Source organism: Anguilla rostrata, unplaced genomic scaffold, assembly GCF_018555375.3.
Source record: "Anguilla rostrata isolate EN2019 unplaced genomic scaffold, ASM1855537v3 scaf1081, whole genome shotgun sequence".
Lineage (NCBI taxonomy): Eukaryota > Metazoa > Chordata > Actinopteri > Anguilliformes > Anguillidae > Anguilla > Anguilla rostrata.
The window spans coordinates 23,538-40,431 of NW_026986422.1; the positions used below are offsets into that span (position 1 = coordinate 23,538).

The 16,894-nt window shown below is 39.7% G+C and overlaps 1 protein-coding gene across 1 annotated transcript in view; it reads left to right on the forward strand.

The window, feature by feature from the left end:
* Nucleotides 1-16,894, forward strand: part of LOC135247132 (tumor necrosis factor receptor superfamily member 14-like) — a 41,438-nt gene that overhangs the window by 16,524 nt on the left and 8,020 nt on the right. The gene's annotated exons all lie outside the window — the stretch shown is intronic.

Sequence of the window (16,894 nt, forward strand, 5' to 3'; positions counted from 1 at the left end):
ACAGGTTGCCAATCCATTGCAGGGCCCACACACCATTTACTCACACACTCATGCCTACAGGCTAATCTGCCTGCCTTTTGGACTGTATCCAGAGGATACCCACACAGACATGGAGAGGAAATACAAACTTGTTCCACACAGAAAGGTCTTGACCAGGAACCTGAACACTTGTTGCTGTGAAGTGCTGTGACACCCTCCATGTGATTTTTTTATTTGAGTTTGTCAAGCACTTTAAACATCAGCACTTTTTAAGTTTATTTTTTAAACAATTGAGGTTATTGCGATTTCTTGTTTGTGCTGTGATTTAAATAAAGAAAAAACATTTATCTGCAACTTTATTCCTGTTTACAGTCATTTACATAATGTGTTAAGAAATTACCAATGTGTATGGGAACTGACAAAAATTGTTGGTCCAAATGAATTGTTCTTGTCATTTTGTTATGCTATATTATATTATATTGGAAAATACTGGAAAACCACGGGAGATGCACCTGAGAGGAATCAGGAGGGTACGGTGATGGGGGATATGAGTGAAGGGTTGAAAGGTCATGACATCATGTGATAATTTTGTCACATCCTACCAACTTGGTGTTGCGCTACAAAACAGGAAGCTGACCCTTGCCTACACTGCAGCCGACAGGACAGCCCCCGCCTACTTACAGGACGTGATTCAATCCTACACGTCAGCTCGACCACTGCCACGTGGGTGAATGGTTCTCGCTCATTCCTACCACAGAGCTTCTCCACCCTAGCTCCCCAGTGATGGAAAAAAAACTCCTCGTTTCTCTACGGACCATTCAGTCATTGCTCATCTTCCACCGTGGTCTGAAGACGTATCTCTTCAGACTATCCCTGGACTAACTATCACCACCCTGCAGGGTTCTCCCAATCTAGGATCACTCATCACTTATATCCTTCCACTTTGTCCTGTAGCACTTTCATGTAACACATGTACCTCCTATACCACTTTCATATTACATATACGTCCATCCAACACTTACAATGCACTTGTATCGTTATATTGATAATGTAGCTTGTTGTCATGCCTCCTAGATTGACTTAACATTACTCTCTGACCTAGCCTATGCCTACTGAGTGAACTGGTGTGTTCATGGATACGAATATCTTACATAATGAGTAATGTACTGTATTGTACCTGTGTGTTGTTCCACTTATTGTACATCACTTTGTTTTTTTTTGTTTTTTTTAAGTAATTTGAGGAACAATTTGAATCACTTATCATGGATTTATCATTAAAACACACATTGTAAGTAGAAGAGGACAAATAACTTGATGCAACAACATTGAAATTTGGTGTTTACCTGACGATTTCAATTATTTATCAAAGTTGTATGACAAAGATTAGGAACGTGCCAAAATGACTGCCGCTCACTGGGTATTTTCTTTTTTTCGGACCATTCTCTGTAAACCCTATAGAGATGGTTGTGCATGAAAATCCCAGTAGATCAACAGTTTCTGAAATACTCAAACGAGTCCGTCTGGCACGAACAACCATGCCACGTTCAAAGTTAGGGCCAGAACAACGCACATGCGCAGTAACGTTTAAAAAAAAAAATGTAACCGTTGAAAGAGTCTACAGATTGATATTATACATGAAAATGGACACTTTTAATATATGACGGTTTTACTCATACCAAACTGTTATATTAATAGCTTTATGCCTCTAACGTCGTTAGTTAAGTTTTTAACCGCGTTTAGTTTCGTGCTTTTTTTGAGACAGCCATGAACTTGCTGTTACCCCGCCCAGTTCTGCAAAAATCCTGGTTAGTGGTTTGTTCAAAAGTGAAAGTGAATTTGCCTAAGTTACAGCAAAATTTGGGCTGTGATACGGATACCAGTTTGGCTCTTGACGCCGTCGTGAGTCAGGTAAGACTTATATTCTGTGTAGTTACTTAGGAGAAAATGGCAGGAATAGTTGGAATGGAAGATGGTTGCATTTTTTAACACGAGTAAATTCAGCCGCCCTTGCAGCACTTGGATAGTTTAAAATATAATGCTCTGTTCTGTTCGTCTGTGAACTTGTGCAGGCCAATTTGTGTACAGTACGTCATTCTAGCGAATTCTGTTTACTGCAGGGTTGCAAGACTTTTTTTTATTAAAATAAGCATGAAAGTTGCCACGCTTTGCGAACATAATATATTTAATGAAACAACCTTGAGTACAGGTGCGTGGAACGGGAGAAAATACCTTAACGGTTTTTTTTTTTTTTTTAAATCTTGTTTTTTAAACAGTGTGCGGACTGCATCTTCCAGTATTCAGACTTTCTTATTAGTCATGCGATTTTTGTTATTTATTAGGCTAATCATTTTCATGGGTGGAAGAAGTAATTCGGAAGATACTGGGCCAAAGTTTTTCATGCTATGCATGAAGCAGGCGGCTTCGAATCCTACTTCCGTTGCCTGCTGCTCTGCGGGAGACTTTAGACTTTGTCCACACTAGATGAACATTATAATTTCCTCTAATTACTATTTAGGAGAAATGAGGGCAAAACCTAACACGGGGTAAAGTATACCACCGACCTTTTAGGCACAGTTGATGCATCGAGCTTGAACAAGGTATTTTAGGTTGAACACGCAGAATTACCATCTCTTTGTTTCGAAAAATGTGTTTTACCGTAAGTCTTTTTCGGCTACTGTTTGTGTATGTCAAGGAATCGAAATGTATGCACTCTTGAATAGTCTTATAGTGACTAACAGATCGCATAGTTTTGATATAGCATGCTAGCTTGCTGGGATTGCTAGCCAGGCAAAGGTGCAGATCTTTTAAAAGAGTGCTCTCTTTTTGGGTTTTAGTCAATAAACAATCAAGCAGCAGAATTTTAGACGAACTGTAACTGATTGATGATGGATTGTGACAGACCAGAAAAAGGGCTTTACTGCAGCAAGTCTACTCATAATAATAACGTTTTAGTTTCTCAGCTCCCTGCTGTTAACAATGGATTATTTAAAATGATAAAAAAAATGATTCATTTATGCGCTTAATAAGTGTCTCAAAGGTTAACTCTGGGTCCATGATCACACCAAAAGTATTTATCTGATGTTTGTCAGTTAGAGACCTAAGTTAGGTTACACATTTTTCACTAATCCTTCTGTGTGTTCGTGTGTCCCACTCAGAGACTGTAAAAAATACGGACAAAGCTACTGTGACGTCACCCATTGCCTCTCCGTGGGTCTCTAAAACCAAGCGGCCAAAACCAGACTTCGTTTTTGAAGCTCATTTCCTGGTGTTGTAGTTCCTGGTTGCTCACTAGCGCCACTACGGATGGCTCCAGTATAGGTGTTTTCATATCCGGTTTCCATGTAAGTCTACGGTACAAATGCGATCAAAATAAAAAGTCAAAAAAGATTTCTCACAAGAACAAATAGTCATAATAGGTGTATTTTATTCGTCTTATGACTGTCCATCGGTCGATTTCATGATTTATTGCGTCATTTGGGCACAGTGCCAATATTTGTTCTGGACCAATGAAATGCAGCTTGCCTTACTTCCGGATTACTGCGGAGGCGTAAGCTACAGTAGGGGCTACAGTCTATGGTCACTGGGGTGGGCGGTGGCGCCTCTTGGCCTTGACATTGCGACTCCGGCCACGGTCCACCTGTGTGAAGTCAGAAAATGCAGGCATCCCATTTCGTAGTGATTTCATTATGGCGTGTGCTATTTACAGCTGCACTAGACGACCATAAAATAATCCTCCTCTTAAGTTTTTCGGTAGCTGAGTCATTTTTACTATTTCCTTTAGCCTACTTAACCAAATAATTAGTTGGCAGAAAGCGTAATCATCTTGCTATATTTGGTAGTCCAGTAGCCTATGCTAAAACAGTTCGCAACTTCGGCTACCAAGCCATTTGGCTAGCTAGCTAACCTTAACCGGCAAACATTCAATCTGTCAGACGTGTTTGACGGCTTGTCAGTCCGTAAATGTCTACCTGGGCCATGCTTGACGCATGTGACAAAGCTACTATAATCCCGATTTTGGGATAAACATTTTTTCAGTTTCACGAAGCGAATTAAGAGTCTCAAGGTTCATTTGCTGAATAACATACAACACACGATGAAATCACACACACATCATTTAATGAAATTAACCGTCTTGGCATTTAGAAAGGAACATGTTTTTAGCATTTAAGAGACCGACAAGCTAGGCATTTAAGACTGGTTCTCAGAATCGGTCCTGGGGGCTCCTTGCGTATATTGGCTTTTCTCCATTGGTTTTGATGATTTACAAGAAAAAAATAATAGCCTAATAATAATTAGAAATTCAATGTAGGCTACATTATTTTTGTCTTCATGCACCAGGTGGAAAACTTGCTGTACAAAGTGCATTGTCATATTTACACGCCTGCAAATCATTTATTAAAATACTTGGTAGATTTGTTAATCACCGCTGACAGTGTTAGCCTAATTTTTATTCTGTAGAAAGTGATTTGCGAATGATCGGTCAGCTAGCGTCACCCAGCAAGTGAACACCACAAACGGCGATGGAGTAGCTAGTAGCAGTTACTGGCTCATTAACTCACTGTGGCGAAAACCTACGACGATAACTTGCTTGGTTAACAGCAGGTCTACCAGACAGTTATACGAAAATTAGCCTAGTCAAATAACCAGTAGCCTACACATCTCTGATTGATTGACTATCAGTGTAGTCAATGTTGTTCCCCTGTGGTTCATATTGATAATGCGTGAGCTAACCACGGATGGCCTACCTAGCTCACTGGCAAGCAGATATGCTAGCTAAGCATATTCGTTTTGCTGAGAAACATAAATTAAAGATAACTGAACATAATTGTATTTTAATGTCATACATATAACGTGATTACATGACACAGTACAGTCACGGATGGAAATTAAACTCCGTAAACATCTGATAATATATTTTAAAACATAACGGCAGACAGTCAGCTAGCCTCAAGTTCATTCTGCAATCGTTCGTTCAGGTTGATGGGCTTTTCCGCACCGGACTATCAGTCACATTGTAAAAATCACAGAGCCGCTTAACTCTATGGTTTTGGATCCAAATTGACAACATGGCCGCGCCCGCCATTGAGCTTCAAAAATGCGCTTCAGCACCTGGCTGTCCCTGTTCTGTGAGTTTGTGTGGCCAAACTCTTCATGGCTGAGCTGTTGTTGCTCTTGGATGTTTCCACTTCACAATAACAGCACTTATAGTTGACTATAGTTTGCCTTCTCTATATGCTATTTTCCAGTGGTGGTATAGGGTGCAAGTATTCAAATGCACTGACCCATGCACAGGAACTTTGAATGCCGAATGCGAAAGAGCAACAGTCTAAAATCCAAGATCTGTTTTTAAAATTAGGTTTGATATGGTGCTTAATATTACTGTGTCAGACAATATTGTTGGTTGTATATAGGCAGTCTTCTTACTCCAAAATACGCTCCTGGTATAGCTTCATTTTTCATTCTTCTTGGTTATCATTCATCTTCATTATAAAATGATAGAAGGGAGGTTTGATGTGTGTGAATGACTTAAGTGGTGTGTTCTGTTTAGGGACAAAAACTGCGGATACACAGTGTGAAGAGTGTCCACATGGTTATTTCTCAGCTGATGGTGTCAAGTGCACAGAATGGACAAAGTAGGTCAAGTTTCCAAAACTACAGTTTACGGTTTATTGACTTTTGTTTTGGTTTAACAGTGTACAAAAGGATCTGCTTGGCACCTCCGTTGTTAAATGACTTGTTTCATATTGATTTTGCGGTGTTACATACAATGGCTCAGTGAGCGCCAGTATAACTGGAGGGAGAACTCATCTGGAAAACTGTTGAAACTAAGTGAACTAACAGAAACTAAGTGTAAAGCAATGCTGTCATAATCATTACACTTAAGTGCCAAATTAAAGGGCACAATAAAAATAAAAAAACGGAATACAAAATATCCTGTTGCATCAGTTGATGTTCAATAAATTCAAAATAATGTTAGGTGGGAGAAGATAAGGTTATGGATGCCAGGATACAGTTTGAGGTGTGTTTTCAGTGCGCACTGCTGTATTGTCAAGACTAATAGACAGATTTTGAATGGGCAAGGACTTGGGACTAAGCAACATTTTGGCAAAGTTGAGTTCCATCCATCCAGGTTGTAAACCATATATTCCTGATCAGGGTTGGGGGTGAGGGCCAGAGAAGTGGGAATACACCATAGACAGCTAGCCTGAGCTGTGACTTGGGTCTATTTAAAGGGAGTAGCAATACAGCCAGGTACCAGAGAGTTTGGAGATGTATGAGAGTAGTTCAGATGAGAGCCTGGAGGAAAGGAGTGGGGATTGGTCCCAGGTCACAGTTAAGGATAAGTTGGTTTATAAAGTGGGAGGATGTCAGCATCTGGGATGGGTGAGAATGGCGAGAGACACAGGGAGGCTAGATTTTTCTCCTGCTCGAAAGGAAATGATCTAATCCAAATTTGCTCTTATTTCAGATGCAATTTTGACCAACAGAAGACTGCAGAAGGAACCAAAACAAACGATACAGTTTGTGAAAATATACCTGAACGAAGTAGATTATGGATTCTTGGCCCAGTAGTATTAACAGCTGTGCTATGTACTGGACTAATTGGAATCTACTTTAAGGAAGGTTAGTTAATACTTGTCTGAAAGTATTAATAAATTCTCATTGTTTAATTTTGTTACTTTAATATGCAGTGCATGCATATGCTTTTTCTGGTTTTATATTAATATGGCAGTTATGCATTTTACGCATTCTTCAACAACTGACACACTATAGCCAACATGGCTGGCTCCTGGAGCAATTGGGAGAATGCATTAGTACTATGAACCAAACTTAAATATTACTGGACATCTTGGGAATATCTGTAGGTAACCTCATCGGTTGTAAAAGTACTGTTGAGCACTGGTGTACAGTTCATATCAATGAATCAGAAACTTTTGGAACAGGGCAATAATCATAACAAAAGAAGTATGACTTTTTTGGAAGCTGTTAGTAATTTTTTTTTTTCCAGGGTGGATGAAGGTGAGTCACTATTCACATTTGGTATACACATTTTTCATAATCACATCTTAAATTTCACTTTATCATCAAGTACAGTTAACAAGGTATAATAGACTAGCAGTGATTGTGCTTTTATCTGTGTTGCACTTGAAGATCCCTCTTGAATTGGATCTTGTGGATTAATAATAATGAATTTACTTTTTCAATCAGGCTCCCGTAACAGAAACCCCGTATATCATATAACAGTTGCCTGTGGGTCATATATTTCTGTGGTAACACCTGTTCCACGCTGTTCACCACCCTGCGCCCTCTCCTCGTGGTGTCGGGCGAATTCAGCGCTGGATTTGTGGAACACGGTCTCCTCCTCATCCACTTCCAAAACTCACCGTCAGCAACAGGTAACAGTCTCTCAGCCTCCTGAACAGCTTCAGCGGTTAAGTAAGAGACTGGCACTCTGGACAGAAGAGCCAGCGAAGCTGGTGGAACCCTATTGTGTTTGTTAGGATTATTATTATTATTATTATATATATTTTTTTTTTTTCTCCGCTAAAAGTGTCTGAGGCTCAGCAACCATAAGTCGTAGACCAACCAAATTTGGTAGGTGGGTTCCTATGGCCCCCCACTACTCAGGAACTACAAACCACCTACATCGGCCAGATGGTGTCGCTATAACAAAGGGTCATGCTTAAAAGCCCATAACTCCCACACCATAAGTCAGATCAACACAAAACCACATCGACCGATGCATTTGAATGTGCTCTACAACTTTGCACCTATGTCTGCCATATTGAGTCATTTACAGCAAGCGGCTAGGAGACATCCATGGTGACGCAACTGAGTATTCCGACACCGTCGGGTCTAGTTTATATCTGAGGGGAGCGTCTGAACTTCACAATGGACAATATTAACTATCTGGGCATTCATAAAAATATTCTATCACCACGTAAAAATTGTATTCTGTCATAGCAACAAGATAAACCCGACAATAGCCCTAAGATATGCCAATACGGCATACGTGAAAACGCTGCTCACTGAATAACGAAATAAACAAGACAGAGTTTTAAAAATTATACCATGTCATTCTACAGTTAATATCTGGGACTAAATATTGAATAAATATACAACCTTACCATTGGTTTTACGCAAAGAGATGTCCCCTTTGAGACTGAGTGGTCATATATTGTCTTGGACAATCCGTTTGTGAAATATATGCGCATTTGTGATGCCTGGGTACCTTCCAAAATACCTGTGTGTAATACCACACCTGTTATTTACGGCGTTGTCGCCCTTTTTAGTACAGTCTGGCTTGATTGACAATTCATTTATTCTGTAGGTGAGAGTATAAGCTTTCTAACGAGGTATAACATGTTCGATTTTGCTTTTGGAATAGCGTTTTATAGGTAAGCCTAACCATAAAATTTCTTATCATCGCATTCACTTACAAATTCACTCTGTGGTAGCAGTAAAAGACGCTGCACCTAACGAAACATTGTCAACAACTTTTCATAATTTCTTGGAAAATATGATTATTATTGAGGACTTCTGGGCATAGCTAAGCCATATGTTTGCTGATAGACCTAGCTGACATCATTTTCTGGAGCAAAACAGAAGCGGATAGGACTGTATCATTGATTTACTGTCTCTGTCTCTACTGAACACAGATACAATTTCATCATTGCTATGTAAATATTACTGCTCAAAATATTTCGGTTATATACATTATTTTTGAAATTGAGTGTCTTTAAATAGGTTAGTGGTATTATATAATGTGGATATTTCACACTAATTAAGCTTTAGTAGTGTAATAGTTTTGTGATGCATATGCAACAGTGATGACAAGAGTTTTGGAACATTGCCAAAACGTGGTGAACGGTTGAAAATTGTTTTCATCTCGTCCCATCCGTCATTATGCTGAGAAATAGCTAAACCATTTTTATTGATAGTATTTGAGTTTCTCTGCAAATGCGCGAAAACACGCTGGTATAATAATACAATGACGGTAAATATAGCCTATAGTCCGCTTCGTTCCATTGCTGCCATAATATAACAAACTTTGTGTCTACAGCTGCAGTTTCTCGCTGCAATTACTAATGTTGTATTATTAAACAAAAGACGCAATTTATGCTGTAGTCTGCCAATGTCGAAATAAATAATATGGTACTCTGCACGCAGGTAGCAGGGATGGCGAGTTGATATTTCCTTTTTTGTTCCGTTTTTTTTTCAATGTCGTATTTATTATTTGAAATATGTATTATTATTCTGTCTGTCTCTGAGGCACTCTGAAATGAGTGATGTGTCGTTCACGAGCAAGTCAAGTGAACATTGGGAGCCGATTCGCATGTCTGAAGAGCCGATTTTTTTAAAACACAGGACAAATAGTTAGATCCTATAATGTCTGAGTTTTTATTGTTTTGTCTTTTATGGTGCAAATAAATAAAACCTAAACCTAAAACCTACTGGGCCCTTCAAATGTGCATATCCTGCATGGGGCACATATCTTCTCAAGTTATATGGCCATTAAGCATCTCTTATTTTCAGATAAAAACACTGATGGATCAACAGACAATTACAAATGCCACAGACCCACACAGAGACACACACACCTAACCAAATAGACTGTTAAGATAATCGCCAGATACGAAAGTGAGAAGGTAAACAAACTAGCTACTGTATTAAAAAACTAACATCAACAACATTCATTATGCTACTGTGTGCAATATTGCTTCATAACCACACAAATAATCCCAATTAATAACTAAAGCATTAGCAGACTGCAGAGTAGCCAGACAGGGTCCGCGAACTAACTCACAACAAACGCATATAGCTGCCTACCACAAAAGCACAGCAGATGGCGCTGCCTCGATGAAATCAAAATAAAACATAGACTCACCATCACAGCTGAGCACGGCGGACTTCGGCTGCAGTAAACTGTGCGATGACATCTTGATAGTCCGTTTGTCGAGCCAGTTTGCTTTCAGTTGACACTACAGCCAAGGCAGAAAGTCTCTCCTGAGACATAGTTGATCGGAGATAGTTTTTGATTGATCGCTCAGCACTTGCCACTGCCACAGGCGCTGTCAGTAGCACCTGCAGAGCGATTGATGTGCTGGGGAAAGCACTTTTCATGTCCTTCCCTAAGACATACTGTAACACTTCGGCAGGAGACGTGACATCATTTGGAAGCAGGCGAGAGAGAAAAGTTAACTCCTCAGACAACTCATTGCCGTTTATGTCCCCCAGAAAACAGGCATGGTTGTTGCTGGCTTGTTTCAGATTTGTGTTGTTTCCACATTTCTTTATCTCACAAAAAGCCGAATCGTTCATCAAGCTCCTGAAAAAAGGAAAAACGTTCCTCTGTCTCCATCAAGATAGTGTCCAGTAAACAGTTGAAAAAGTTCACCTCAAATTTTTGCCATCCACTCAATGGCTCATCTGCAGACAATTCACCTGTAAGCCGTTTGCTCCGCCTTGTTCGGTGTTCCGAGAATGTGGGCTCCGTGTCCATCTACTCAGCCAGTGCTTTCCCCTCTTGGATTGCAGTAACGAGACCAGTCTGTCTGTATTCACACACAGTGTCTTTCACAGCAGACACAACATCCATTGCATGTGTCATATTCAATTTTGGTTCTTGCAAAATCACACAGGCGCGATTGACTGTGTTTAGTACTGTGTTCCAGTTTGCCAAGCTTACAATGAAGTCAAACGTTTCTATTGTTTTCACAAGGCCAGATATTTCAGAGAGCGTCTTACTGTCACATTGGCCACTTCACTTATTTTCTGCATACAATGTATCAACTTCTTCTTCTGCAAGAAGCTAGATTCTAGGATGCCAAATATAAAGTACAATCTAGCAGCATGCTCTCTCCTTCTCCATCTCGTCTTGAACACGATTATCAATAGTGCAATTCTTCAGAAGTCCAGTTTCCAGTGTTTTCCACTTACTAAAATTTTCCAAGTGAGCTCGTGAATCCTCGTGTTCCGACAGTCTCCATGATAACGTGCCAGTTTTTGAAACCTTTAACAAAAACGCCACCACTAGTATGTCCAAAAAGCTTGCAACAGAAGCAAAATACAGCATTACTAGATGTAGAGTACACTAGCCATGGTCTCAGTTCATGCTGAGTGCCTATCTTGTGTTTATAATTTGCAGACGTAAAGCGGCGCCCATCAATTTGAGGGAATTCAAAATCAGTGTCTTTGAGCTGCTTCGGTTTCTGACGCACAACGTCATCTCGTAAAATGTGACATTTCATCAGGCCGCAATGCTGGATCAAAATAATCAATAGCAATTGGGATGGCAGGTATGCCATCCCGCCAAGTTACGGTGCATGCCCCATACCTATACAGCACCGAGAGTTTGGCACTTTTCAGGGTTCCCCACAGAAATAACCACAACAGCCACAGACACTCAGCCCTTAAAAACATTCAATTCTTTGCATTCTGACCCCATTTCAACAGACAGATTTCATAAACAACTTCACGTCTACACAATAAAGCCCCAAACTAAGGGGATTTTGCATTTTCTCCTTCTTCTTGTTCTCATTCTTATTTTTCCTGCGACTTTCCCACTAACAACATGTCTCCCCATTGGACATTTTACCGACACCAGCCAAATCTTCACCTACACGACCCAATCAAAAACTCGCATGCACACGCAAAATAGCCATACCTTTTTACTCTGGAACATTTCCAGTTTAAACAGCTATTCTGCCTGTGGCCTAGTGGGCAAAGTTACAGACTTGGGAACCTAGGGGTCCTAGGTTCAAGCCCAGCTAGGAACACGTTTCTTTAACCTGCTTTTACCCTCACTAATAATTGTCTACTACTTCTCAATTATTGCTTTTGCACCATATCTACCCGCCGTTCACCGAACGTATACACTGCATTATGACGTACCGTCTGCATGTTCAGTTATTAACAGGCTACAATATTGCAAAGCCATATGGATTCAACAGGAGCTCTTCTGTGCTTACTGGCCTGTATTCTTCTTTAAAACCACGGACAGGTTTGCTAATGATATTTCACGCATTGCATAGCTATGTCATGGTGCTGCACTAAAAAGGTCACAGACTGGTAAACCTCGGTTGAAGGATTGAATCCCGCCTCGCCCTCAGGCAGATCATTTCCTCTTTTACACTAACGTTTTCTTGCGCTTATATTTGCTTTACCAAAACTCACTCACGGCCATCCATATGCATTTGTTGACGGCAAATGTATTCCTTGTATTTAAAAAGTTGCACCAAAAACTCACGGCCATCCATATGCATTTCATGACGTCAAATGTATTCCTTTTATTAAAAAGTTACCAGTTCACCACTGTGCCATTTCTACTAACTATATTTCTTCACTTGGCTACCGTACAAAGCCTTATCAGCAAACGCCACGTTTCTACATTCATGTTACCTCGCCCTGTTCTCTATCTAGCCACATGCAGAATGTACATACGTAGTAATTGTTTGTAACTCCCCATTGAAACATTACATTTAAAATCATGACTCACTCATAATTATAACTACTACTATTGAACATGAGAAAAGCACATCAGTGCAATAGATTTCACACGTTACTTAACCCTCCACTTTAACGACTAATGCTTTATACAGACTGTTATATACACCGTTCGATAAGGAAACTAAGCTCGCTCATGGTCACTTCATTTACTTCACACTATAGTCTGTGATCATGTCAACCTTCGCCTACATGCCCATTCTGCTAAAAACATATTGTTTCAACTACGCAATTTCATAATTTCGCCTAATTTATCTCAAACTGTTGTTATTTTCACATATGCAAAGCCTGCTGGGACATATGCGTCTGCTCCTATTCTCCACTATCAACTTTTCTGGTTCTAGCTTAACAAAACAGCAAAGAGGATTCCTACCTGCAGATAAGCCTATCAAAATGCCTTATAAACCTTACAAACACTATAAGTGCATTTTCACTAAATAACAGACAACGGAGCAGGACAGAAGGGTACACAAGTTACGACCTAGGCAGCTCTAATTCTACGGGCTTGCTGATTCTTTTGTCAATCAAGGCTCGTTGGATGCCCGTCAAATCTGTGAGTAGCCTACATACACTGGCCATATTTCACCTTTTCTGATGCGTTTTTACAATTAGGCCACCTCACCAATTGTCACAGCCACTGTTTTACATATAGCAAACTGAAACTGCTAAACGTACACGCTCATCAGACTGTACAAATTCACACAAGGATAGCCATAATCCACAACCGTTCCTTACAGGGTCACTTCGCATTTCTCACTCTCGTAATAAAACGCTTTGCAAAAAGAAATGATATCTCATAAAAAACACGTTTTCAGCGTACAAAAATGCCAAGTTACTCACACATACAAGACATACACCGTCTATAACTCATTCATTCAGACTGCCAAAATCCAGGCCTGCCATTAAAAGTATTGATATCAAAATGATGCCAAGTTACCGTACTACAAACAATATAGGCTATCTTGACTCACCGAAATTTTCCAAAGCAATGCTACCCAATATTTCCTCAATTCTTTCAAGTCACTTGGCCCTGTGTTTTGTAATCTTACCATTTTACAATGTCATGCAAACTTTGTGTCACGTCAAAGTGTCAAATATTTCGAATTGCCTCATGGAACACATTGAAATTCATGTAGAAAATTGCTGGTGAGTAACTACAGGAAGCATATTTCTCCAGAAAACATATGTTTATACGTGCTCCACTTTAACGACTAATGCTTTATACAGACTGTTATATATACCGTTCGATAAGGAAATTTAAGCTTGCTCATGGTCACTTCATTTACTTCATACCATTTTACAATGTCATGCAAACTTTGTGTCAGGTCGAAGTGTCAAATATTTCGAATTGCCTCATGGCAATTCAAAATATTTGAACTGAATTTGAGTAAATGTACAAGTGTATATTTGCTGCGTACAATAAATACTGCATGTAAAATACATATTGTACATACATACATAGAGAACTTCTTTATCCCCATGGGGACATTTCCCTCGCAGCATGCTACATTCACATTTACGAACAGACATTTATACCAATAAACATTCACGTCATTCACGCAACAGAAAGGCTGGGCAGCCAAATACATACCAATACAAATTGGACATATAGACACCTATTCAATCAATCTTGACTGTGAGAAAGCCATCCACACACATGTTTGGCCTGTCCATGTACTGCATGCTTATACACACAGGGCCAAGTGACTTGCAAGAATTGAGGAAATATTGGGTAGCATTGCTTTGGAATACATCTTATTTAATTTCAGTGAGGCAAGATAGCCTATACACCTCTAGCTGTTCATAGCTGGTCTGTGGCTGGTCAAAGCTGATCTCTATCTTGACAAAACTGTCAAAGCTGGTTAAGCTGGTACAGTAAGTTGGTGGTCAAACTGGTGGACCTGCTGACCATATAGGCAGGTCAGCTGGTGAACAGCTGGCTGACCAGTTAAAAGTGTCGGGAACACATTTTAGACCAGCATGACCAGTTGAGGCCTGTTTACACTGGATTTTTCAGCAGGGGTGGAAGCGAAAGTGTAGACTAGTTTAATTTTTCTTTCTTTTTTGAGAGTGAAAGTTGGGTAGGGAGAAAGGGGAATTCAATGACGTTTTTATGTGTTATGTTTTTGGAATGTTCTCATACGTCTGTATGCTTTCCCCTGTGATGAGTCCCTTTGCGCCTCTAGTGTATCAGGACCTCTAAACATGGGTGTTCTTTTTGTTTTTTCCCTTAACATACGTTTTGTCTATGATTGCAGATTGGAGAATCCTGCGATGGGTTTCCGGAAGTGTGTGTGTATGTGTGTGTGTGTGTGTGTATATATATATATATATATATATATATATATAATCCCCAGGGGAGAGGACTTTTTGAATCTTGTTTGCGGCGTCGGGATGATAACTGTAGAATATACTATATCTTTTCCTCTGATGGGAGCCAAGTCATTTGTTCCGTAAAGACAGGCGTTAGAACAACAGATATTTTTATTTTATTTTATTACTATTATTTTTTATAATATGTACTTATGATCATTGTATATTATGAGTCAAACGTATTCTTTTATTACTATTATTTTTTAGAGTATGTACTTATGATCATTGTATATTATGAGTCAAACGTATTCTTTTAATTGTCATAGATCACGCCTCAATAAGTCACACACCCCTTTTCCCTATGGTGTTGGTTTCTTCCTAAAGCTGCACTATGAAATCGGTTCGCAACAGCAGGTACGCACGCACACAGCACTCTGTTGCGCATCAGTGCTGAAGGACATGTAGGCTACAGCTTAACGGTGTGTTGCTGAAGTGGTTAGTAGAGCATCAATCCCTTTTTCAAACGTGAGAAAATGAAATGCAATTAGTTATATACACTTAATTGCATTTGAGTTAAATATAGGCATAGTTTGCCTTGCCAGATAGTTGGCTACTACCAGCTGAAGTTAGTAGCCATCCCTCAATCCGGTTGTTTAGCCTTCTGGCTCGCTAGCTAGTCGTGACTTGTGATAGCATAGCATCCTATTTAATATTGGTAAAGGAGAGCTGTGTGAATTTTATGGCAGTGAGCTGATTCAAGAAAATTGGCAGCAGTGTAGAAGTGAGTGAAGAAGCGAGTGTCATTTTCAATAACCATAACGGCTAATTGACATGAAAATCTCTAAATAAATATACAGAATTTACCCTAATATAAAGTGGGAGATTACTGAGCTTCAAAAACTGATTTTGTGAAGTTTTAAAATAATCCCCCCAAAGGCTTTGAATATATATGTCAAATTGCTGAAAATTGCGTCACTATTTTCTTTTTTTTCTGAGGAAGGACCCCCATGCCCCCGCTCTAATTGTGCCCCCCCAGAATTTTGGCTTGCATGACGCCCCTGTCTCCTGCCTATGATCTACAGTGTTTTTGTACAATCTGGTATTCCTCAGATAATGTAAATAAATATGTTTTGATAGATTCCATGTGTGTCAGTAGAGGGTTTGGATGGGTAGAGAGGTGGAGGGGAGGTGGTGTTGAGGTGTAGAGTATCTCTTCAACTTTGTTCAGTTGGCATTCCTCTGAACCCCACACTCTGTTTAAGACACATTTATTATGCATGTGTTTAGATAAGTGTCTCAAAACAGAAAGTTTGATGTATTTAAGTTATGCATTTCAATTTCATAAGGTTAAATACAGTATAATTAAGCTGATTAAACATTATAATTATTGTTCCCTTTTGAGGGTGTCTCCTGTTAGCCTATTACTCATTAGGATATCTCACATGCGTACAGAACAATAAAGAAACAAGAAAGCCAGCTCTTGCAGGTGGCTAGCATGTGTCTGCGTCTTTAATACCCATAGCTGGAACCAGTGAATTTTTCACTAACTACAGTATTCTGGAGGTGTTTGGGGGTAGGGGCTGGGGAGCTAATGTGTCCCCCCAATTGCAAACTCACTCATACGCCCCTGTGTGTGTCTGAAATTGCTCCCACATTCATCCCCAAGTAGCTATCAGTAGTCTATCTGGACACCGGGACATGTCACAGTCAAGGGCTGTATCAAAAGCAAAGGGGTGTATTGAAAGAATGTTTCTATTTGTTGATAATTTGGTCAGTTACAACCATTCTATCCAATGGGAAAACCCTCCAGAGAAGTAGGCGTATCAAAAGCATTTTTTCTGTACATATCGAAATCATGTAGCCTATGTATGTACATTCATCAAACAGATTCTGTTTAGACATACAAACCTTCAGCTACCAATACCTTTAGTGCGTCGAGGGCCCTGAGTGAAGTGGAAAAAAAGTAGAAGTCCCGGTATGGCGTACACGTCTGTTCGAGTCCACTTAAAGTACTGGTTAGTGCTTTAAGTGCATTAATCGAATATGATTTGTTGTAACTACACCATTTATACACCCTCCATCATACTGTATAATG